The sequence below is a fragment of the Myripristis murdjan genome, chromosome 22 (assembly GCF_902150065.1).
Source record: "Myripristis murdjan chromosome 22, fMyrMur1.1, whole genome shotgun sequence".
NCBI lineage: Eukaryota > Metazoa > Chordata > Actinopteri > Holocentriformes > Holocentridae > Myripristis > Myripristis murdjan.
The window spans coordinates 30,174,352-30,198,542 of record NC_044001.1 but is presented as its reverse complement, the minus strand read 5'-3'; positions in this window follow the sequence as shown (position 1 = coordinate 30,198,542).

Sequence of the window (24,191 nt, the reverse complement as noted above, 5' to 3'; positions counted from 1 at the left end):
GAAAAAAAAGGGTAATCTTAAATCGACCGACTGTAAATATGTTGGACAGTAACTGTCATCACAATAATGACCTGGTGCAGGTCTGTGCAATAAATAAAGGCCTGCAGCGAATAGCCGCCTGGTTCTTTTAAACGCCTGGGGTCCAAGTTGATTTTGCGTATTAAACGCCCGGGCTATTAATTGGGGAAATACGGTAGATGTAGTACTAGCAGCGTCAAATGAACCTGGCAGCAAACAAGGAACAAGCATAAAAATATTATTCAAAGTGGCATGTAGTTGCTATGGCTTATTATTCTTGTATTTTGTGGATGATGTTCAGTATAACATTTAACAGGTTAACAGATGTATTACCTGAAGCAAACAGGGAAAAACCTGGTACGCAGCAGGTTATGTTTGCAATATAAGTTACCATGGTGATGAAGCCGGCTCAAAAAAGACCCACCTTCATGACATGGTTTTAGACTCAACATACCTCACTAACCCGTTAATCTTGTTTCATAGTGCTGCCCTCTGGTGTTGTTTTTGGTTGAAAACCTGCAGACTTTCAGCTCACTATGGCACATGGCTGCCTACCCCTGGATATAGTATACTTCACAATATACAAATTATTACTCCACTGAACGTTATTGTTGGATACTGGTCATCATCATATCATCATCACTCAACCTAACCTAGTAGTCATAATTGATGCATGTTCTGTTTTTTGTGCGTTCAGTAGGTGTCTTCTACAAATAAAACTTACAGCAAACTGGAATTCACTTAAGTTGTTCATTTCTTAAAGGCAAAAGATAACTTTGGCTAACCAATCAGCACTAAGACACAGCAAAATCGCAAGTGAGCGTCAACATGCCATATCAGCTCACAAATCTAAAATCAAATAGATTACTAAAAAAACACTTTTTAACTGGAATTTTTTCTGCACTTATGTAACACTCCTAAGTTCTTGGAGTGTTCATGGATGATTGTTAAGTGCATAGTAAAGAAGTCCACGCTTGAGAGAAATGGCTCCGTTTTATCGCTGCTTTTGTGCTTCATTTTTTAACGATGACAAGCTGTCAAGCAAATTGCCACTTGGCGACAATAAAGGTTTACTCTACTCCCTTACTTACTCATCTTCCTTTTGGCCCCTCCACCTTTTCCATCTGCTCCTCCTCTACAATCTAGAAATGTATACTTATGGAGAGGATAATGGCCTTGAGGAGGACAAGAGAGAACTGACAGAGGATCACCTGCCGTAAAATCTTCCTCTTCCTGATCCTTACCCGCTACCCCACCACCACCAGTTTTTCACCTCCCTCTACCTCCTCCCCCTGCCCTTCTCCTCCTCATTTCCAAACCATTACGCTGTTCTGCTCAGCTGAAGCGCGTCCATATATTCTTAAAGGGCTGGTTAAACTTAATCATTAGGTTAACAAGCTCCTTGCCCTCCAAATGATCATCCGCAGAATTAGAGGGATTTGTTCTGGAAGGTGAGCCAGTAACTGGGATGAGAGGCACAAAAGGCATGAAGACGAGGCACCGATCGCTCACCATTTTCCTCGCCGGGCCCGAATTAACACAGAACAACTTTGTGATGTTTAATCGCCTCGAAGTCAGCGGCAGCCATAGAGAAGCAACTGCACAAAAACACAAGTTCTGAACACACACAGCAGCCGAGACAACCTCACACAAGATGTACAAGAATGCTGCACATAATGGCCTGGGTCCAGCTGAAGTCCTGTTCACGGAAAATCATAATTATGGCACACCGGTGGTTTAGCATTACTTATTACTTGGTTGAAAACTTGATTCTGATTGGTAAATAAAGACAGTCTTAGGCCTTGGTCTATGTCTAGGTTTTACATCTGATTATATCACTCAACTCCACAGTCAAGATGTTATTCATCAACATGTCATTTTTATTCAAATTTCCTACTGTGCTCCCCTGGTTAAGCAATGATACTGTCTGACTGTGGCAGCACACTGAGAGGTTCAGAGAGCGCAAAACTTCTGATGAGGCTCAACAACAGCCTTACCAGATTTGTTGGTGTTGAAACGGTTACAGTTTTGTGTAGCCATGCTGGGTACAAACGCCTGTGTGGCAACTATTCTGTTCATTTTTACATGGTTGCGATTCTGCTACAGTCCATGGGTTACAGCTGTGGAATCAGTTATTTTAGAATGTAGCCGTGGATGTTAGCTATAGAGGTCACTGTGGTTACAGTTTTGCTACAGCATAGGCCTCATTAGTCTTGGCAAAGGTTTGGGAATCAAATTTAAAAAATCAAAGAGCATGTCCTGTTCCACAATAGTTGAAGTTGCTGCAGTATTTTACCAAGATCACACATCACAAGTTCTTTGTATTAATAAACAGTACTCAGCAGCATCATATCCTCCATACTTCAAAAGGCCTCAGTACCTCAAATAACCCCCCAAATCACCTGAATGCTTACTACACTATAATACTAATTGTAATCTTAATCCCAAACCAAAATCCCCATACTTAACTAACTTAAACACTCAGCTAACCACAACCTAATCCTTATCCTCCTCTAATTCTATTGCTCATCTAGCACCGGATACAAGTGAAGACATGCAAACATGTTTTCACTCTGAAGGTGTAGAACGCAAAGTGGTTCTTACAAGAATAGAAGCACAAGGACACACACATAAGTGTGTGCACGCACGCACACACACACACACACACACACACACACACATACAAAAGAGGCCAGTGGACAATAAAAAGTAGCTAATGGAGAACACCAAGCCATCAGTGTTGAAAGCAGAAAGTGTGCCAGAGTTTCCATTCCACTCTGTAGTGCCGGCTCTCAGGAAGTGTCCCTGCTATCACACAGTTAATTGTCTTTATTGTCTGCAGCGCTCCAACCAATATATTATGCTAATGTCAGCGGCTACGCCTGCTATGTACTATTTATTCGCTCCCTGATAGCACTCCACGCACATACATGTTTTCTTTTAGACCATCTGGCCCGGCATGTATGACCCGCTCGGAAATGCATGTATGTGCTAATTAATTAGCATAGCTCAGGAAGCAATTATTCTGTGATGCTGTCCCCCCATCCACTCCCCTCCATCCCCCCTACACACCCTCACTCCCTCTCTTTTACCAGTCTTTCCATGGCACTTGAACACACTTCATTAGCTTTGATGTGTGGAAAGAATGAGTGGCGGTCCGAGTTGCCGTCACTCGGCATCTGTCCTCAGTTTGTTCCTCAGGCTCGAGCCGGACCGGCGAGAGGATCCGCGTTCAGAGGCCATCTGGTGTCAAACGCTACAGCACAGAGGCCTTGAGACGGATGCCCCCCCACCACACACACACACACACACACACACACACACACACACACACACACACACACATAAAATCAAGGCCCATACTGTATGTTCATGCCAGCTGACACACACACACACACACACACACACACACACACACACACACACACACACATGAAGCCGTTAAGCAGTCCCTGCTATGCACGTCATTCACATCTCACTTACATTTTCTTGGCTATGAGCTTGTTTCTATGCTTTTATTTGGATCTCTCAGCTTAAATTTTAGGGCCACATGGCAAACAAATGCATATCCAGTTGACAAAGAAAGACACTGACAGCAGTTTTTAAAATTACAACATACCTCAGGTGACATTCTAAAATGACAGGCATATGAAATTATAGCCTTTGTGTATTATGAGTGTACAGTGGTTTTAAAAGGATAGCTCACCCATTTTGAAAAAAGCATATTATTTCACTTCCCCCCCAGCTGTTGTGTAGGACAGTAGTGGTGCTATCTTCCTCTCATTGTTACTGAGTGCTGGATGCTCTAGATGTTAGAATGTTAGGCGAATATTAGCTGGGTGGAAGTCCACCTCAATGGCAGGTGGCTAACAGTTAGCATTTGGAGCATCCAGCCAGTATCCAGCACTCAGTAACAATGAGAGGAAGAGAGCACCACTACTGTCCTACAGAACAGCTGAGGGGAGAGTGAAATAATATCACATTTTTCAAAATGGGTGAAGTGTCCCTTTAACAATGAATCACAATGGGCATCATTCATTAATATGTGCAGAGAAATGTGCTTACTTTTTGTACATGATTAGTGTGTAAGCAAAATGACCAACAGATTAAAAAAAAAAAAAAAAAAAAAAAAACATGCATGGAAGCCACTTATGTTGTTACTTCCATACATGTTAGTGAATCAGGATCACTCTAGCTCAGTAATTAGCATATCACATACCATTTCTCTATAAGGAAAGTTATTTTTGCACAGATGTGGCGGTGTAGAAAGCAGTCAAGTTGTTGAAAAGAAGATAAACATGACCACTACAGGTAAAAAAAATAGGGGAAAAAAACTTTACTGATGCTGAAATTCAGGGGTTTCAGAGCTTTCAGAAAGCACATATTTTATATACCATCTCCTCCGGAGTGACAACTGTAAATATGACACTGTCCCACCTGCTTGCAGATTATTGGGAATCCTGTATGTTACCTGTATGCACCTGTTAATAGGCAGGGTTTCCCATTAATGTGATTTCTGCCACCACAGTGATATGTTGCTGAGAGAAAGAAATATAACCATTACAGGGCTTCCAGTAAACAACTGTGGTGCACGGCTACAATATCTGCACAGCCGCCAAAATGAATAGTTGGTAAATGTGAAGATGTCTAGAATTAATCTAAAAGAATCTATTGCTGTGCCAGGTGTGCATCACGTTACCTTCACTTCACAACAGACTTCTGCGCTGTCAAAACTCCCTCTACGCCCGTGCCACAACTCAGCTGTCAGGCTGTGGGGAGACGCTCAACACTGGCTAACCAGTTGCATATTCCCAGACTAAGTAGTTTTGGAGCAGCTGATCAATATAGGCCTATAGGCCTTTAATGTGAACTTTGTATTTTGCTATTTTGCACTTTTTTTTTTTTTTTTTTTAACTTATTTTATCTATGTCTATCTCAATACCTCTTGTCTTGAATGAGCTACTGGATATTTGAATTTCCCTTTGGGGATCAATAAAGTTTTATCTATCTATCTATCTATCTATCTATCTATCTATCTATCTATCTATCTATCTATAGCTTCAATGGAGGAGATAAACATGATAACCAATTCAGGAAAGTAACTGGTGTCACATTCTAACATGCAAACTCCAGTTTATTGGAAATAAGGTCTAATTTTTTAATTATTAACTAAATTATGTATTATTAACAAATTCCTATATTTAAATGTTGTATAATTAGGTGTAATGATTTGTTGGCTGATTTTGTTTCCAGTCTTTTTTTTTATATTTAATAAAGTGTGACTATTTAATTTTCTAAGACTCTGGGGCCTTTATGAGTCATGCGTACACATCACATCACACATCTGTGCATGGCAGTTCTGAATTTGTTGGTAGAGTAAGAACAAACTCAAGTCAGAGCATCTATTTGAGCCTGTCCTTCCATGACACCACAGGTCATTTACACAGCAGTTTATTTCAACCTTTAGTTACAGTGAAGTGACCTCTAGCGGTCCTGTACATAACAACACTGTGCTGTAGTATCAGGGAGGGACCGTGTCTGTGTAAGGAGGTTGCTGGCGTGCTGGATGGCTCAGTCGACACGACTCTCTCTCAGCTGACCCAAGTTCAAATCCAAACCAGCGCAGTGTTTGTTTTTACATGAGTAACATTAGCTAGCATTTCATAACCTTAACACTGATGTTTCTTACCGTTAACCATTACAAGAAACCTTTCCTTAACCTTAACAATAACCTTTTCTTAACGGTTAGTGAGCTAGTGAGCTGGCTAGTGGACTAACTCACTAGCTAGCTAGTGACTTAACATTTGTTAGTTTGGTAGCTTGCTAGTTAGTGTGCTGAGGTTATATTCGATACAGCTCTGTGGGTCGTGCTACTAATTTAGGAGAAAAATGCTTTTGGTTGTATTATGCCGCATTCCTTTGTACATTGAAACAAGTCGGAACTTGGAAAAAACCGACCTCCTACACAGAATATAGCAATAGAACACCCGAAGGAGTCGGAATTTCAAGACGGGAACTTGGAGCTTTTCGATGTAGCTCGAGCTCGTTATTTATGGAGCAGATTCAACATGGCAGTGCCCACAGTGGAATTTATTTTCCCTTGAATATTGATTTTATCTTGTATTTTGAGCAGAGTGAACCGTTCAATACGTTGCAATTTCTCATTAGTCCCATGTAATGTTAGCCGAACTGTATTTTGATGCCTTTTCAATAAATTGCGAACGTTATGCTCCCGCCTAGCTAGCTTGCTAACGATGGTGCTAGCCAACGTTAACGTTGACGCTGTAAACTTGGTTTAGCTGGCTCATGTTTGCTAACATTAAGGTTACTGGTTTTAATGTTATTTGTAAGGACTACAGATGGAAATTAGCTTTCTTGCTAAATCTGGTGCACTCATCTTTTTATTCCTTGAATAGCTAATGAAAGTGCACACTGTCCTTTATAAATTGAATAAAATAAAATAAAATAAAATAAACTGAACAATGTTAACTGAATATAAACTAGCCGAAGAAACATTAGCTTCATGGGGGCGTCCATGTTTGTTTCCGCTACTTCTGACCAAATACAATATAACACATTTATATTGGAAGTCGGGCTCAACACATTTTTTTTTAAGTTCCGACTTCGTTTTTTTTTTACCCAAAGGAATGCGGCATTAGAGACACTGCTGTGGATTATATTAAAGGGTTATTATACTTTTACATTTTTCATTAGTTTCAATTTTTATTTCATTTTGACATTTTGTTTTCAATTTCAGTTTAATATTAATTCGTTTTTAAAGTGTATATGCTAGTTTAGTTTCGTTTTTATTCAAATCCAAACGAGGGCAGTGTTTGCTTTTAGGTAGGTTACGTTAACATTGTTTCATATCCTTTTCCAACGTTAACCATGAGGACAAATCTTTCCCTAACCTGAACAACAGCCTTTTCTTAACGTGAGCTAATGTTTATTAGCAAATGTTAGCAAATATTAGCAAACACTGAATCATATTACGGGTTTGGAACCAAGGTTATTATAGTTTTACATTTTGTTTTCATTTTGACTTTTTGTTTTCAATTTCAGTTTAGTATTAATTAGCTTTTAAACAGGTCTCCTAGTTCCATTCAGTTTTTAATTTTGGAAAATGCTTAGTTTTAGTTAGGTTTTAATTAGTTTTGTGTTAGTTTTTTTTAACGGGGTATTTGTCAGGTCTTGGTTGTGCAACTGCACCGACAGAAGGATATTAGCCATCTGATGACGTGAATCTGGCACAGCTAAAAAATTGGAAAATAGATTTAATATCTACCCAAACTAATAGGCTTATGTATATGAAATAAACTGATGACAAGAACTAAAGACATTTTTTCTATAATTTTAATGTATTTTGTATGCATTTTTTGTAAAATCTCATTTATATTTTTATTTTTGTTGACATAAATGTTTTTTTTTTTTTTCACACCCTGATATTTGCTTAAAATTTCCATGAAGGGTATAAGTACAGATTTGGTGAATGAGGCCCATTTCTCAAGTTCTGTTTTTGATCTCAATACTTTCATGGTAATAATAGTTTGTAATATTTGTTTCCATTCCTCATAGTGATATAATGGTCTGTACAACGAATGTGCTTTTTCAGAATGAGGGAGTTATTTCTCAAAGCCTCCCATAAAATCATAACTGGTCTCCAGTGCAATTCCCTGATGGAGTCAAAGGAGGCAGCCAGTCATTTATTTCCTATGAAGTCTATGGCCGTCAGTCGATATCACACAGCGCTACAAGTCAAATTACTCTGCTGTGTGTGTGCTTGTGTGTGTGTGTGTGTATGCACATATAGATGTGTATTGCTTACATGCACCTGCTTGCATTGTGTGTGTTACTCATTGTATGCATTTTCCACATTGTCAGCAGTCATTTTGTTGAGTTAAATATCTGAACTTATTCAAATGAGCCGCATTTATATTTCATGTCACTGTAGGCATTCGCATGTCAATTCCAACACATGTAACATATCATTAAACAGCAGCAGAGCATACAGCAGCAGTGTCTACTTACATGAACCTATGACTGTGAACATGAATCCCATTAACACGTGATAGAGAGAAAATGTGTGAAGGAATGTGAAGGGGCCATGGCTGCTTGCACTAGTCAATCCCAGAGACAGGCACGTGTTATATCAACTTTCAGTGGATATAATCAAAGGTTTAAAAGTATATAATTATGTCCTTACAGACACTGTTCTGGGTGGAGGCGGAGGAAGCTGGAGTATACTGTATGTGTGATTTTTTTTTTTTTTTTTTTTTTTTTTTTGGGTTGGGCAGGTCAGGAAGACGGGCTGGCGTTGAAGGGAAGAGCGTGTTTGTACATTTTTTCCCCCCTCAACTGAACAAACAATGGTCCATTTTAATGTGGCACCTTGCTTCCTGGTTGGCCCATGCATATTCATGGTGAACCCAGACCGGGGGTGGAGAGGGGGGGTAGTGACATGGAGGGGTGGGGAGAGATGGGGTGGTGGGGGTTGGGATGGAGGGTGGGTGGGGTGTCGGGGGAGGGTGGGGGGGGGTGATGAGGCGTGCTTGTCGGAGTGTGTCGCGTTTCCAGACCAGCGAATTTTTTTGATTAAAGTCCCTTATCCGTTTTATCATGCATATCCTCGCTCTGATTAAAGTGATCGGAGTCTGACACTCACAATGTCAGAGCAGGGAACCCGGGAGCACCTCCCCTCCCTCGCGCTCACTCTCTTTCTCTCTCTCTCTCTCTCTCTCTCTCTCTCCCTCTCTCTTTCCTCATGCATGCTTGGAATGTGTAAATCCCAGGCTGGTGATACTGGAGATGTTGATGTCCCACTGACATCTATAGGAGACACCAATATATAATCTGCTGCTAATGCCGCCATGCTAATCAAAACTTCTTAAATTCAACTTGTTTATTCTATTGAAATTTGACACAATGCATCTTATTACTTTTAACTAGGAAGTACTAGGACGAGTTACTAGGATCTTAATTCAGCACCACATATTCTTATGAACTGATCAAAATACAGCAATAAGCGTGTTATTGACAGCTGAGATATTGGTTGAGATTATGTACAAATAATACAGAATCATCAATGTAGTCAATCAAGATAGTGTGAATTACTCTTGCTTTTGTCACTGCTGTTTTGCATTCAGAATAGGCACAGGCCCAACATATTAATAACAGTCAATATAAAACAGAGTGTTATATATTTCTTATACCTTTTTATATTAACTCTTTGAATCCCAGGAGCCTGTGGGTGGGTATAATTTTCCCATCTGCACAATATTCGCTGTATGTCTTTTTATTTTACATTTTTAAAATTTTTATCTTATTCATTCATTTATTTACTTTTTTGTTTGTAATTATTTGTAATTTTTTTGCTTTTGGATAATTTTGTGATAATTGTATAGTCATTTTCTTGAAATTATAAATAAATATATTTATAAATGTATATTAAAATCTCATAATATTTTTTACACACACTTTTTTCTCATTTTTCTTTTAATGTATACAAATTGTCTGGTAAATTTTGAATTTTAGTTTTGGATGTTCTTTTTTTTTTTTTTTAGAAATTATTTAAAACATTTTTTTTTTCTTTTTTGATCATTTTCTGGTGATTTTCTTTTAACTTCTTTCTTCATTTCTTGCTAATTTTCAAATGAATGTATTCAATTTCCAAAAAGTGTATTTTTTTTTTTTTTATTTATTATCCATGTACAGAAAATGCCCCATATTTCCAAAGAAAAGAGGGACCCACATAGTGAAACTACTGAATATAAAAGCTTTTATGAATAGGTTGGCACTTGAATCATTATTGTATAGTTTCAATTGCAAAATGAACTCTTTATTCACGTGAATTAGTTACGGCGTAGCAAGTGGAACACCTAGAACACCTCATGTCACTCTGCCACCAGGTATCATTTCCACATGTTCCACGTGGATTGACATCACCCTGCTTCCTCCATGCATGCTGCCACTGAAACCCACTCATTCTTATAGATTAGCTCGTTTCCCATGCAGTGATTGCCTCCAGTCACTGGCTTCACATTCACGTATATGGAAATCTATGAGCTTTTCATTTCAGATTGGACTAGGATGACTCCAGAGGAAGTTATAGGCAGTCAGCTGCCTATACGCAGTTGCAACACCACTCTTATAAGACATTCTACTGCTATATTCTTCTGTGCTCCTAATATGTATTTTGTACTGATGAGTATGCAGTAGATTCGCATCTCTGAAATTTGGGATCCAGTCCAAAATTCCATATTTTCCATAGCAATTTAGAACAATACACTGAGTGGTGGCCATGCTAACTTATAGCCAACAAAATGATGTCACACTTTGCCTTTAAATTAGGTGTTGTGTACTGACAGCTGCTTTGTCTTTTTTCTGTGGACTATATATGTTATTGCCATACTTGCTATCTTACATCAGTGGCTACCCATTTATACATTTGTTCTTGAAATACCTTTAGAAATCACTGTGCATTCATTGGTTTCAACTTTTAAGAATTGCATTTTTATCTTTTGAATAAGCAAAACAAGTTTTTTGTTTGCTATTGAGCTAATATGAAAGTGTTGCCTGATAAATATCTGAATAGATATGACACCGCAAAGTAACACATCTCTTCCCTCATTTCTGCACACACACACACCACTCACTGATGGTGGGCTGAATTACAGCAGGAGTCTTTTAGAATGTCACCCCGTGACGAAAGGATGCGTGTGGGGTGCACTGGGAGTGGGTGTTTCACTTACACACACACACACACACGCACACACAAACACGCACACACACATATATACAGAAAACACACACACACACACACGCTTGATGAAACAGCTGGTCCAGACACAGCCGAGACCATCCAATCGGAAATAGTAATTAATGGCATTAGAATATCGCACAGTTTGGTGCCATTGAGGGACTGGATGACTTTAAAATGTGTAAATCCACAAACTTATCTGACCTAGCGACGGGTGGCTTTCCACCCCCTCAGCTAAATAGATTAATTATCTGCAGGGCCTGGCGCTGTCATTGGGAGCCACATGGATATCAGATCAGCCCAGATACCGCTGGAAAGCATTCCTTCTGCTAATGATTACAGCGCTGCTGCTGCTTACGAATATGTTTACCCAGAGATTCATGGCGAGCAATGGGGCTCATATGCATGTGGCTGACACAGTCATGAAAGGTTACAGTCCAAACCCTCCTGCAAAAAAAAAAAAAAAAAACCTTAAGTCCTGCATGTGCTATGGAGCCATGCATATCATCTAGTTCTTTGGTTTGTTATAAAGTGGGGATTTTCACTGTAAAGATGCTGAATCTCAAGATATGTTGTTAAGCACTGATCAGTTGAGTTTGACTGTGCAACTGTATGCGAATTTGGTGTACAGAGTGCACTCAGCTATATAGCAGTATCTTAGAATGCTGCAGAGGTGCAGAGTATGTTTCAACGTATTACATCCTGGGAACGGACAAATCATCGGAGATTTTGACAAGCAATATGAAAAAAAGAGAAAAAATAACAAGGCAAGAGAAAAAATAGGGTCCAAAGTCCCAGAAAATGGAGAGAGCAAAGGATCTCAGGGGTAAGTATTAGTTGTCACCCCATGATCAAATAGTACAGGCCGGGAAGCGACCAGAGAGAGCCTGCGCCCGGGCAAAAAGAAATATAAAGTCCAGATTTAATTCTGATACGGAGAAATAGAATTTCAAAGCTGGATGTCTTATCGTTGGCATGTCCCTTTGCCGGACTGATTTCCCTAGCAAAAGCCTGTCAGTGCTATTATGTTGAACATGGAACCAATTTACTGCGCCAGCTAAACAGGGTTACCAGTGCTCTTGTACCCCCTAAATGTTTGAAGTTATCACACAGCGGAAAAAATAGCATTTTGAATGTTTGGCGAGGGGAGGGAGTGGGGGCCGGAGGCAGACCGGCTCGGACGGGAGTGGACTGTAATTGAAAAGTATCAATCAAAAACAAGGCAAGGGCCAGGGAGGGGAAGCTATTATGTTAACCCAGTCCGCCAGAGCACTGGAGGAGCCCAAATGCATTTCTTTTGTATCGGTAATGCTCCCCTGCTCTCCAAGCCTCTAAGCCCTGCGACCGGGGCCTCGTATCTCCGGACGGACAGCAGCAGGGAGGGGAAGGAGGGGATTATCAAGTGGAGCATGTGGCCATTACAGGCCTGTTTCGTGATGCTATCTGGCCTCTGAGATAAGCAACCCCGGCCGGTCAGACGTTTCCAATTTCTATACATGAGAGATGAAGACCTTGCGCTTCTGCTTGCCTTCACCTTTCTTATGTTATTATATTTTTGCCTGGCCCCTAACATTGCCCTCCCTGTATATTACAAGTGTCCTTTCATGTGCCTGCTGCAGGCTGGGTGACCCGCTGCAGCGAGCGAACAGCTGAACTTGGCAGAATGGCTACAGTGAGAGATTGAGATACGCTGAAGAGGCAGGGAAAAAGAGGACGAGGGAGAGGAGAGGTCAAGGATTAATGCACATGTAAATGCATTACCTGTACGGCCAGGTGAAGCAGCTTCATCACCGTTGCACAAACACATCTTAAGTATTTACAAACTGCAGCACTCGCTGGGCATCACTTGCTTACATCAACTTCAGCTGCTAGCTTCAATTACACAATATTCCCAATGCACACATATTTCTTTCTTTTTCTTTTGCTGATTTTTTTTTTTTTTTTTTTTTTTTTTCTGAAATGCCGGCTAGTTGGCAGGCATAGTTGGCTGTTTGTGTATTTCTATCAAGACAACCGGAACAAATGCATTACATTTTATTGAACCGCCCTTGTTGTGTTTTGGCCACGACTCAATCTGTTCTGATTAGGCTAGAGACAGGGACAACAGACATATTCAAATGGGCTAGCCCTCAAAGGGTCAGTGAACAATTTCCTCTGTTCATGGAAAAAGGATATTGCTCAGCCATCGGTATTCCCTTGTGGCTCCCCCTTCTTTTTCCTGGGGTCTTAGAATAAATTCCTGGATGCATTAACATATAAGAAAGTACAAATGACATAGAGTATAGCCAGTGGTTTTTCACCAAATAGCCCTTAGTTAAGGACACCCTTAAGTCAAGGTCAAGCTTAGAGCCAGAAAATTATGCATTCTGCCTCGTTCTGAAGCAAAGTGTGGATTCTCCATGTATTAAAATGAATTGTTTTACAAGTTTTATCTCCCAGAAATGGGACACCATTGAGATCCGGCGAGCCAATTTCTGTGGCGCTGTCATAGCGCGTGAAAAGAGTGGGGCATACATTTCAATATCTACATGCTGGAATTTACATGGTAAAAGGAGACTAATACTGAATCAGAACTGTTGTCTTCCATGTTAAGATTTTATAATCTCAGTGGTTACTGTATAAAAATGTTGTTGCCTACCCTCCTCCACGGTTGAGGACACTGAAGCTGGATTTTGTGCCACCCTGTAGTATCACCAGCAGCTGCTACCACACACAGCTCTCACAACCATTTCTTCTCCTCACCAAGAAGTAAACTTAAATTTACTTTGTAAGAAACATGGAGTAGCTGAGTAACAAAAGTTAAGTGTGTTCTATACAGTACTGGAAAATTGTTCTTTTCCTTGTGCCGGCAGTATTAAAACCCCACAATTGCAGAATTGGAAATGAAGCTGTTCATTGCCGAGATGTCCAAAGTGGATGTCAACATCAAAATCAAACCTCTAGATGTGTAAGATATGTATTTTCCACACTTACTTTATATATATGTACTCCAGGAGGCAGCCATCGCATCAGATTATATCTTTGACCAGCCAGTATGTCAAGATTCCATCCAAGATTTTGAAAGATTTGAATACAGACTCAAGATACAAGTAAATTCATGCGAATGACAGCAACATGTGAGGCCATTCATCCTAGGAGGTAGATAGGGAGGAAGGGAGATAACAAGGGAGGTAGTACTGGCAGTATTTGGCTGGCTGGGAAGGTAGGTAGGAAGGGGATAGGGAGGAAGGCAGGATAAGTAGGGATGATGTAGCTAGCTCGGTATGGAAGGAAGAAGAGATGGACTGAGGCAGGCACGTATAGGAGCTGCATGGTGGCATGGGGAGGAAGGGGGTAGCCAGTTAGCAAGCTGGGTAGGTAGGTTTTTTGGTAAGAGAGTGATAGAGAGTGAGGGAGGTAGATGGATTGGTACATAAGCAAGGAAAGAAGTAGCTATAAGCAGTTGACATGTAGGGAAGGAGGCGGATAGGATCACAGGACAGGCAGGGAGGTAGCTTCTGATCCAGGGTTTTAGTTTCCATGACTAGCCTGTGGTTAGCCTAGCCCTCCTAGTGCCCTGCCAGGGACAATTTAACCCTGGAAAGCCTGAAATATGAAAGAATTGGCAGAAAATTCCAATTTTTTGAAATTGAACCCTTTATTTAGTCCTATAACAAAATATATATATATAAAAAAATTCAAAAAATATGTTATTACACAACCTTTCTGGTGTATGATATATGATATGTACTTGAAGTGCCAATGGTATGGTCCAGGGTGAACAGGGGAAGTGTTCAAAGGTATAAAACAGTATTTTGGTCAAGTATTGATTAAACTGAAAATGAAAAACGGAATTGAAAATGTGTATCATATATGATACAAATGGCTTTATAGGGTTAATGCCATTGACCAAAATCTCCATATCTGCGCTTTCGTGCCTGGCCTAAATCAAGTTAAGTTACTCACCAAAGTAAAAACTGTTTTGGAATCATGAAAGACTTTGCTCCACACCGGCTATGATTTCTGTTCTCAAAGTTTTGTTGAAAAAGCAAAGCTTAACACAAAAAATCATGTCAGGACTTAAGTTGACTTTGCTCATTTGCACATGTGCAAATATTCATCATCTTTGGCATGTAATACTCCAGTCTCTACTGCAAGGTATGCCAAAGAGGATAAACATAATCTCTGTGGAGGATATACTGGACAATAATTCAGCATCTTTTTCCTTAAAATAGAGCAAAAAGAAGTCGACTGTGCTCTGGCAATGGGAAAAACATGCTCATGCCTTTATCAGCTGGAGGAAATTTGGCACATTCTCCAATAAGCCATGTAAACTTTGAAAGTGGTAACATTACATTTCATGTAAACTGTGCTCTTCAAACTAAACTTTGAGAATGGAAACCATAGCCAAAGGGGAAAAAGTATCTGATGTTTCCAGAGCGGTGTTTAGACAATGTGGTCAGTGGCATTTTACATTGACCCTGGCAGGGTGTTTAGTGGGGCTAGGCTAACAACAGGCTAACCACAGAGACTACCAGCGTGGAACAGAACTAGGAGCTTGTTAGGGTAGCTTGGCAGTAGTTAGCTAGCATGGTGGGTAAGGAGTTGAGGGAGGCAGGGTTGCCAGGTCTGTGAGACAAAAGGAGCCAAACAGCAACTCAAAAGCAGCCCAAAACCTGCCCAACCTGGTATAAAAAGGGCCCAAAAATCAACCCAATACCAGAACTCAAAATATGCCCATAAAAATCCATATATGTTGCTTTTAAAGTCCAACAGCATTGCTATAATTGCAAAATGCACTATAATATCTATAAAATAACATCATAAACATTAAAGGCAATTTCCTGAAACAGTTCTTTCACCTATTTAATTTACAGTATATCAGAACTTAAACTATAATATGGGATAGGCTACCTTACTTCAGCTGACAGGCACTGGGCGTGAGTGGTGCTGATGATGTGATTGGTCATGTGCTGAGTGGCCTCACACAGCATTGGCATATTATTTATCTGTGAAGCAGGTGACATATGTGGATAGTTTATATGCTGATCTGGCCCGGAGTCAGTTTGACAGGATTTGGGTATAAACATTGGTCATTCAAAATATGAATCTTTATTCATGACTGCCCAAGCCCAACCCGCGGACAAAATGTGTTACCCGCGGCAACACTTAAAAAGTAGCCCAATTTGGCGGAAAAAACGCGGACTTGGCAACCCTGGAGGGAGGTGCAACTGAGGTTGGGAACAAGGAGGGGATGGAGGTAAGTAGTAGCTTACTAATACTGCTTTCATGACATATTGTTATTGTTAAGCTTAGGGTTAGGGTGTTTTTAGGGTGTTAGGGTGTTTGCCACACAATCATCAACACAGAAGATTTTGCCAAGTGGCTAGCTATTTTGACAGGCTAGCTTTAGCGTAACAGTAGCCTGTTATTATATGTCGGTGTTGGCCGTGACAATTCCGCAACAACTTGAAGGAACACGTGAACGCTCTCAAGTTGGACTTCCAATCTCTCCAATATGGCATGAATGCAATATAAGTTGGTAGTGTGATAGGTAATGAGTAAGGGAGGAAGGGAGATGTAAGAATGGAGTTAAGAAGATAGGTTGGTATGTCAGTAAGGAGATAGATTGCAATGTAGGTAGTTATCAAGCCAGGTGGACTGGTACATATAACGAAGAAGAGATGGGAAGAGGTAAGTATGTATGTAGAGAGATGGGCAGGGATGGAGGAGGGTGGCAGGCGGAGGGTTTTTAATTCAGATTTCATGTGGGCTCACTCAGCAGTCACTGGAGTCTAAAGTGACTCTGGGGAGCCTCACAGTTCTATATGCAAATAGAGCAACGCACCTGGCCAGTGGAGCAGGCCTGCTGAGAGGTTACTTATGCAAATCTGATTGAGTGAGAGCATATTGCCAGAGCACGAGCAGGCAGACACACACACACACACACACACACAGTCCTCAGACACCGGCAGTTATATTTCACAGGGGCTCTGGGACGCCATGTTCCCCCAGAATAGAGGAGGCAGACAGAGAGGGAGGGAAAGGATAGAGGAGAGGACAATCGAGAGAAAGAAAGAAGGAAAGTGTGGAAGGGCGTGTGGAGGGACGGGGCGGAAATAAGAAAACAGATAAAGATTGGAGGAGGAGGACAGGTGGAGGGAGAAAGAGAGAGGGAGAAAATGTCAGAGGGGATAGAGGGGCATGGAGAGAGGGAGAAAGGAAGATGGAAGGGAAAAAGTGAAAGAAGCATAATTCTTCTGGACATAATAGCATCTCTCACCCCCTCTGTCCTCCTCCTCATCCTCCTCCCTCTCCCCCATCATGCCCTGCTGGCTTTAACAGCATGCCGAGGGCACAGGGGGGGCAAACGACACGTGGGCACTTGGTAATTTCCTATGCACACTTTGTAAATGGGCTGAAATCCCAATATGGCCAACACCTCTCTCCCCCCTCTCCCTCGGAGGCTGGCATTAACCCGCTGATTAAGTGGTAGAGCTTGGCTGGAGCTCAATCTCAGCCTTGTGCAGGGGCCCCTGATGTAGACAAATGACTAGAAATCACATTGGCATGAACAGGGCTCTCAGTCAGACTGCCCCGCGGCCCAGGCCTCAGGCACAACACATTAATAAAGAGAGATTTAGTCTGGTGATGATTATTGATAACGTTGTGCACAATGTGAAATGTCAGCATGGATGAGAGAGGAACTTTGTGATTCTGTACAAAGAGTTTACCGTAGTTATGGGAATTTTAGTCTCTCGCAACAGAGGCAGCAACACATTGCACTGTTGATTTCTGATATTGCTGTGTCGCCCGATGTAAAAGTTGTATTCTATTAAAAGACCATATGAATGAGTCTGCATATTTAGCATATTATCTTCAAAATGTATAAACTTCACGTTTCTGCTACTCTTTTCCCAAAACAAGCAGCCATATTTTAGAACATCAGTATCATTTTTTCCTCCCTTTTATCCCGCTACTGGTTTCCATTCATTCCACTACGATATAAAAATAAACTTTCAGAGACTTCAAACTTTCTTCACACCAGTATTCCATCACTGGAATAAAGTCCTTCACATTACTTTTCCTAAAAGCAGCAGCACTATTTTGTTTTGATGACTTGAAATTGGGTGGAGTGAAACAGTCTCTGCAGGAAAATAGTCTCAGGGAAACGTTTTACACAGCCAATTATAACTTCTGTGGTTTATGAATGGCAACAACTTTGTTAGCCACAGAAGCAAAACCTTATAAGGTGGGTATTTAAAACAAAAATTCAAATTGGTAAATGGAGGATTTAGATTATTTATTGAAATCTTTAATACCCATGCATGATTTGCAAAATGTTTTTTTGACATGTAAAATGTGAGTGAATTGTAGGGAATGAGCTGAACATTCAAAATCACTGGCATGGTCCCTTAGCGCAAAGCGACAATAGCTGTGTCTAATATATCTGTTACAATTACTTGGTTGGATGTTAAGATCTCTGGATTTCAGAAGTCAGTTTCTCTATCTGTTGGAATGCCAGTGCCCTGCTGCATGACTGTGTTCAGACACACTTGGAACTGATGGGTGCAGGCAACCTTGTACCTGTATGAATGCCCACAGATAGTGCCTCACTGACCACAGCGAAGGGAACTTAACAAAGATTTAAACTTGTCCGCATTCCCCATATATCACAATACTTCACTGTTATGATGCACTGCGGCCATAATTTGAGCTCAAATGGAGCATGTCGCATGCTGGACGTTTTCCATCCTCTTATATCCCTCTGCCATGTCCGTCTGCCGTGAGCAAACTACATTACTTGTCAGGGAATATCTATGTTTCCCCTCTGATCAATGGGCCAATCCATAAGCGCAGCAGACATACCATTTACTTTTACTGCCCTCCCTCAGGTGTTTACTGCTCTTTTCTCAATGGGTGTTTATCATCCAAGTAATAATATGTGTAACATACAGGAACAGCTGGCCTCCCCATTTCTGTAATGTAACATTTTCACCAACGCATGTGTAGATAATGCGTCATGAGATTAATGATTTTACATGCAGTCCAGTATATTGGCTCTATAACATATGTGTCAAAAAAAAAAAAAAGAAATTAGGTTTCAGTGGGCTAATTTCATTGTAATTTAATTCACCAGAAATTACAAGAAAATATATGATTATTTTGACATTCCACTTTAATTTTACCACTTTGAATCTATTTGTCAGTGTTCAACATCAGAATAATTTAGTACTTAAAACAAACCAAAATATTTTTTTTTTTTTTCATATCAGGGTCCACTAGGGCAAAATCATTTCAAGCAGGGTCAAAAAAAGTTTGAACACCTCCTCAGTAGAGCATACAACCACCTAAATCCACTTGTATAGGCTGGAGTAAATCTTTACCAGTTAACTGTGTATTACACATCAGCATAAGTAGTATCAAAATAATGTAAATTTTGAGGATAGGATCTGTCAAAGGAGAAGAAAACACATTTTGCAATGGATGATTTAACCTCCTTTTAACTGCATTTGTACTACCATGTTATAACCTTTTTGTTTGTCTCCTTCTACTTGCTCATTAAAGTTTAACTAAATAAAAACACTGTCAAAGCCTCAGCTCAACAGCAAATCCGTGGAATTATGGCATATTTCACCATTTCAGTGGCAATTTAATGAATTGGAAAGGAGCGGTGTGAGTTGAAGTGTCTGGCGGCCGGCTGCAGCGTCGCTCCATTGTCACACGGTGCTTCGCTTTTGGTTTTGCTTGAGTTCATTTTTTCTGCCGTGCACGTCATCACGCCTGGCATCAGTCACTCCATCTGACATCCATTGTGTTTAATTAGTTGTACCAAATGTTGGAGGAGATACCTGTCCTCACTCTGTGCGCTAACATGTCAATTTGCTCTTTAGCATGTCTCTGGGAGTGATGAATTGGCTCTGACAAATTAATTTGATAACTCATAATTACTGTATATCCAAGTTGGGTGGAAGGGAGGTGGTGGGGGCTCCGGGTGGAGAGGAAGGGCCCTCTTTGTGTAAACATGTAATGATTTACACAAATAATAAGGCAGTGATGTTTAAACCTTCTTCAAATGCATTGGGTGAGTATGTGCTAATTCAAGGTATATGGAGAGCTGAGTATCATCAGCAAATAGGGTGATTTTACACAAAAACAGCCTTATCGCTAATGGCTGCAGTAGCATCTGATCTTCTTTTGAGGAGCCGTTTGTTTTTGTTCCTTAACTGAGGGGTGAGACCCAGCCAATGAAGCCAGTGGAGGGAAAAATAATGTAGTGTCTGGCTAATAATAACGTAGCCCCTTCTCGTTAGTCAGTGCCTCTTGCTCTAGTAATGGCCCAATTAAGGGAAGCCAACCCTGGTCCTCTTTAGGTGTGTCACAAATTGATTATCACACCATGAGCAGACAGCCCAGTGCTCCCAGATCACAGATAGCTGAGATGGTGTTTGTGCACAGTGGAAAGTGTACCCGGGCCCAAACTGGGCTAATAAGCAACCGTTTTCACACTTGTTTAGGCTTTAGAGTGCTCATGCAAAACACAAGACTGGATAGAAGGGAAATGGAGGAGGAGGGTCAGGGTGAGAAGTGGGAATGCTATCATCACGACTAGCTGATTTTCTATGGCAGGTTTTCATTGTATACTACTCATTTATTGTATACTACTGTGTTCATTGTCTGTGCATTCAAACCACCATGCCTCTCCTCTTTTCCTAGCCTTGATTGTTCCCATACCATTGCTTTTTATATCATTTTCTGTTTCCCTCATCTTTCCCCCATCATTTCCCCCTCCCTTTTTTCTTCATCATCTTGTCCCCACTTTTCCTCCTATTGTGTTCCTTTAAAACATTTAATCTGCCACATCTATCTTCCTGTTTTTTTTTTTTTTTTTTCTAATTACAGTGGATTAAATTAATAGATTTGTCCCTCAGTGTCTCAATGCCTGAATCGTCACTGCTATCCCTCATACAGTGTATGTAAATGCGTGTGCGCACACAAACATAGATGCACACTCACAGCATTTGGCCCACGCAATGCTTTATTGCATTTGCACATGAGGCCACCAAGCCACCACGAAAGGTATCATTACACTGGAATGTAATGCTGAATGGCATTTGCATGAGCTACAGCCCTGAGAGAGGTCAATACTGTGCCAGACTGCCAATGCACACCCCAAAATGCCCTCTACCCCCCTGTGACCCCCCCCTCCCATTCTTTGCCAGCTGAGCAACAACAGGGTCCCTGCCTCGGTGACTGACAGTCTCCCTAATTGTATCCACTCACTCATGACAATTTGATTAAAATATTACGCCAAAGTCTCACCCCCTGTTTGTTCCTCCCCTCCAAATCTAATTTTGATTTAAAAAAGAGAGATTACCTCCGTGAGCATGACTGAGGATGCCATTAACTTCTACTTAATCTTTATTACTGGTGCGATTTTAACATATGTATGGCTTTCGTTTCACTCCCTTTTTTTTTTTTTTTTTTTTTTTTGTCCCCCCGGCTCCCCTGATTTTCATCTCCCTCATCCTGGTAGGGCTTGAGGAATGAAACGCAGAAGTTATGTGTTCGTTTTGTCCAGGGGCTTATTGTTTATTATAGGATACCCAATAATAATTGTTAGTGAGATGGGATGAGAGATGGGAGATGTGAGGAAGAAAATAACACTGTAGGATGTTGAAGAAATCCAGGATATAATTTTTTTCAGGATGTAGAGACCCTAAAATCGGGGTTGAATTAGATTTACAATTGTAAATAAGCTCTGTTCTCTTAGGTATGTAATTGATACTGTGTGATATTGCAACAAGATCGAATAAAATCCAATTCCACAGGGAAAACAGCTGGCCTAGTCTCTTCTTAGAATACAGTTTCTGTTCAGATCAGTCTGATCTGAATAGAAACATTGTGTTCATGATTAATTTAAAAAATGAAGTCATTTTTTTTTTTTTTTCAAAATGGGTGAACTATCCCTTTAAGGCGTCCCCTCCATTGACTTCCATTCAAACAGAGAAGCATTTGTTCTCCTTGTCAGGGAGACTGGAGGAAAGAGGCATGGCTCCAGGCCTGCGTTTTAGACCAAAGTGCACAGGCTTCCCGTATGGAAGTCTTGCTGTTACTCAGCATAGTGTATACTAACCTGTTAGCACAGAGCCAGCAATTTGCAAGGGACGTATGAGTTTGGGTTCTATGTTCTCATAAGTTAACATGGCCAATCTACATAATAATAAAAATAAAAAACTCACTGTATTCTTTTAGTAACTCACCATTTGAGCCAGCCAGTCCATTACCTGATACCAGAACAAATGAAATGTCAGTTTTCTTCTCCCTGGCGGCCACAGTGAACCTGTTCGAGGTGTTTTGTCCTTTGTTTTAGGTCATCAGTCCAATTAGTTCACTCACCTTGAAATGCTTGTGAATCTGTGGCAACTTAACCTCTTTTGCCAACTACTGAAATATTTCCTGCAAGCATCACCTCACCCCCACCTAACACACACACCCACCCACTCTCTCTCACACACACGCGCACGGTCCCAAGCTTGCCCTTCCCTCTAAAGAAAAATAAATCCATTGTTATATGATAGTTGAAAGCGGGTGGGTGGGGGAGAGATGGGGTGGCAGGGGAATGGGGGGGGGGGGCAGCTCTCTCATTCACTCAGAAAAAAATCCCCGTGTATCATTCACCTGATTTGAATTGTAGCCCCCCCGCTCCTTTTTTTTTTTTTTTTTTTTTTTGAACCTCTGCCAATTCATTTTGTACATTAAAAATTGGTCAGGGTTGATAAGATTCCATTTTCACGGTTGGCAATGCAGAACTGGCGAAAGAATACAATTACAGACCCCAGAGTAAACTCTCCGAATGTCAACTTGATGTAAATGATCAGAAGGCAGGGCGCCACAAAAGAACAGGCTTCAACTTCAACAGTGCCCCCCGACCCACCCACACACTCCACCCTCCATCTCTCTCTCTCTCTCTCTCTCTCTCTCTCTCTCTTCCTCTCTCTCTCTCTGTTTGTCTGGCTGTGTCTCTCTGCCTCTCTCTCTCCATCACCACTTGGCAGCCTTTCACCCTGGCCGTCGGAGGCAGACAGGGCTGCTAAAGTGCCAGAGCTATAGGTGCAGTCTGGCCTGGTAAAGCAGAGAAGGGAGCTCTGGTGTCATGGTGGCAGCTTGATGTCCTCCTGTCTCACATTTATACACAGGGAAGACTGTGTTATAGTGTCCGCAGCCCACTCTCACCATAATGTCTTTTGTTGCCTGATGACAAGCTAATTCAAGTGCAGGCTGGACATTCATGTTTGACACATACAGGGCTGTGCATACATACACTCTATGAGTACACGCATGCCAGAGAGGATGTGTGGGGCATGTGGTGCACATGCATGGTTATGTTCAAGAGGGTAGGCAAACCTGTTTTTTTTGTTTGTTTGTTTGTTTGTTTGTTTGTTTGTTTGAAAAGCCAAAAAAGAAATAAAACGATTGAATCCTTAGCCAGTGTGCACATGCCTGCATGCCTTACCAAACCAAAGAGGCTTATGAAGTAAAGAAGAGCTGTAATTCCAGTCAATCCAATGCTCTCTATTCATACTTAATTCTATTAACGTTACGTTAGATAAATTCAGTAACATGTAGTGTTATTAAAAAAATGTACATAGTTAAAATGAAAAGCAAAGACCAACATTTTTGAAGACTGATTCAAAACTTTTTCATTCATAGACATAGAAAACAGTTTTTAAATATACAATAAAATAAAATACATGAGCTTACCACTGTGACTCTACAGGAATTTAGGTTATTGAAGGTCATATCTTTGTCCTTGTTACATGTAATCTGTAAAGTTGCATTTCAACCCAATGGCAACTAAAATTAAAAATCCATTAGTACTCATTGAACAGTATAAGTGCTGAGAGTTGAGAAGAGAGTTTGGTTCCAGAAGTAAAAATATTGATTATTTTGCCAGTTGCAACATTAGGTGACGTCTGTTTCAGCCTTTCCAACACTTGGATGGGCATGAAACTTTCCCTGCTGGATCATCAGTACAAACAAAAAAGGGTGTCTGGCCATTCAGCGGATGGCCCATTATTCCGAAATCCCAGTAGTCCAAAAAATGTTCAGTTGGACCAACGACCCATTAGCCCAGCAACCTGTTATCCCAGAAACACGCAATGCTCCAAAATACACACTCTGGAGTTCTTATTGAGTCCAGCAACTGCTGGTTATGTGGAGTTTTGCATCCCAGCAGACAAATGCATCCACCCCTGTTTGCCCTAACCCTAACCTGAGGAACCCCTGCCTCTGCCTAAACTTAAGCAAATTCACAGAGTCGACTTTTTTCAGACTATCGGGGTTTCAAAATAATGGGCATTGATTTTCAGGATAACAGGCTGTTGGACTAATGGGCTTTCAGTCCAATGGGACATTTTTCAGACTGTTGGGGTTT